Genomic DNA, 3,075 nt, shown 5'->3' on the forward strand with positions numbered 1-3,075 from the left:
AGGGGAATCGAACCGCTGATGTTGGTGTTGTAAATCTGTAGACTCACCGCTATACCAGCGAGAGACCGGAAATAGTTACTTGTGTTTCATGTTTTACCTTTGGGAAAAATTCGTGCTGAAGGTAAAAAAAAAAAAAAAATTGGGGGGTTTGTGTTCTATTTTATGTATGAATGTACAGAGCCTATAAAACGTAAAAGCACTATTGTGCATTTAAAGTAATTAAAATAGGTAAGTAACCTACGTAGACCGCTTAAGTATTGTTTGTTTGTTTTTGACTTTCACACAAAGCTACACGAGGGCTATCTGTGCTAGCCGTCCCCACTTTAGCAGTGTAAGACTAGAGGGTGGTCATCACCACCCACCGCCAACTCTTAGGATACTATTTTACCAACGAATAGTGGGATTGACAGTAACTTATAACGTCCCTGAAGCTGAAAGTGGGAGCATGTTTGATGTGACGAGGATTCGAACCCACGACCCTCAGATTACGAATCGAGCACCTTAACCACCTGGCCATGCCTGGCCTGCAGTAGGTATGAACCTATATTGTTTATTATATTGTTGACGCAATAGATGTGAATCAAACTGTTATTTCTCGCACTTGTTATATTTTTTATTGCTTTTGTTGTGCGCGAAAGTGTTGTTCTCTTGTTTGGTATTTCATTGCTGCTTTAGGTGAGGGCCAAGTTCATTGTATTTTGTGTTTGTTATATTGTTGCGTCCTTAGGTGTAAACCATATTTATTTTTACTACGTTTGTTATCTTGTTGCTTCATTAACTATGAATGAAAACTTTGTATACTGTACTTGTTATATTTTACTATCGTAGGTGTGAATCAAAACTTTTTCCTCTGCTGATTTTGTTGTTTGATGTTACGTGTAGTGAAAACGTTGTTTCCTGTACTTGTAAGCCTCAAAGGATCCATGAAAATGTAAAGAGCTGGAATGTTGGTGGCAGATCAAGGATGACAAGCTTAAAAGAAGATTGGTTCTGACTAATGAGGCTTGCCGAGACAACACAGACGATTTGCTCAGCCAATCAAAACGCACTTGCAGTCCCTGTTCGATTTAAACTATATTTAATAGATTCAATGCAGTTATTTTAGAGTCACGGAAAACTTTTAAGATACCATGACCCAGTATCACAAACAAGACTTCAAAATTGCCGTCAAGATCATCTGATTTGGACGACTGACAATGCTCTTCATAGATGGATCTAGGTTTCGACTTCATAGACTGTCGTGTCACAGAGCCGAGATAACTTGGGGAGGGTTACAACAAGATAAAAATAGGTGATCACAACTACCATGGCAGGTGTATCAATGTCATAACTGATATTCATAATTTTCAGGACAATTCTTTGACGTAAAATCCTGGACCATTACGTAAAGTCTTGTACTCATCAATAGTGAGGAATATATCCTTGTGAAAGACATTGTCTTCCAACGTTACTGAGTAATTCCTTTATAGAAATGATTAATCCCATGTTCGATCCCCAAATTTGAAACCACTGACCATATCTGGAATGTTCACTTCCTCTGTAATCCTTTCCCCACTCACCTCAGCACACTGTTTCGGCTTTTCCTATCCATCCCGTGACTCTTCACGACAATCTGGGAAATGCTCATATAAAGGAATGAGACCACCTCCCGTAAATCAATAAATATCCCCAAAGACATACGAAGATTGCACCAAGCAGTAGTCAGTGCTTCGGTTTCGTCAACGCGAAATAATGGTCAGTACTTTTGGTGGAAGCACCTGCTATTAATCTGTTTCTGTTATTTGTTGTTTTCTTATCAAATTAAAAAAAAAACAAAACTGTTCGCATACTGAAAATGTTCCTTATTCAGTTGTGTGAAACAACGCCGGAATAAACACTGAGCACAGTTTCTGTTTGTGAACATGTAGAAGGCATGAAGGATGACTAGAGGGAAGACAGCCAGTCATCACCGCTATATCTTGGGCTAGTTATTTACCAATAAATAGTGGGATTTACCGCCACAATATAACGTCCCCTCGACTAAACGGGCAAGGTCTGTTTGGTATGACAGGGATTCGAACCCGCGACCCTCAAATCACGAGTCGAGCGCCCTAACCACCTGATCATGCCAGGTCCACAAGGACGACTTATGTGTGCATGTGATTAGCTAAAGGTCTAGACGAGGATGTTGTATTTGTGTACGTTGGTATCAGAAGAAGTGTTAGTTTGATCTTGCTAGTTCCTTCATATTAGTTTGTCATTGTCAGCTACTTCGTGTTCGATTTGGTATAATCAGTTACTTTATGTTCAGTTTGGAATCCTTAGCTCCTTCAGGTTAGTTTGCTATTATCAGCTTCTTTTTGTTCAGTTTGGTTTCGTCAAATCCTTTATGTGAGTTTAGTATCGTGAGCTCCTTCATTTTACTTTGGTAACGTCAACTCCATCTTATTATAACTTATTTTGGACGAGTCTTCGATTTATTATGTTAAGTATAAAGATTTATCTGGGATGAGTGTCCTATTTATTATGTTACGTACGTTACTTATTACGATTTTAAATAACCGGAAATTTGAATATAAAGTTAGAAGTTAATTAAATGTTAATATGTATTAAATTTGTGATATTTGCTGACAAGGTTGATACACACAGTTTTCTTTCTTGATACAAGTGTATTTTAATAAACCCACAACAATACAATTTATAATAACGGTTATTATAAAAAATGATATATCTATGATTTATAGTTTCACAAAATGTACTGAGTGTTTTATGTGGTCTAGAACAGAATATTTTATCGATGGTCTGAGTCCACAATGAGCAAAATAATTGTGAGTTGATATTGTTGCGCCTTACCTGAGCTAACACTGTCGTTTCAGGCTGGCCTCACATCGGCCACAAGCTCTTTTTTTCATCGAGGAAGATATTTGATGTCCTCGTAGAAATAATAACATGCAAAGTAATTCACTGAAGTTGAACGGTTTGTAATATTCGAAATCTATAATCGTACCTGATCAAATTCCGTATCTGTCTGACTAATAAGCGTTAATCAAAATTATATCTTCCGTGGCCTGTAGCACACTGACTGTAGCTGAAAAA

This window comes from Tachypleus tridentatus, chromosome 10 (genome assembly GCF_004210375.1).
Source record: "Tachypleus tridentatus isolate NWPU-2018 chromosome 10, ASM421037v1, whole genome shotgun sequence".
Taxonomy (NCBI): Eukaryota; Metazoa; Arthropoda; class Merostomata; order Xiphosura; family Limulidae; genus Tachypleus; species Tachypleus tridentatus.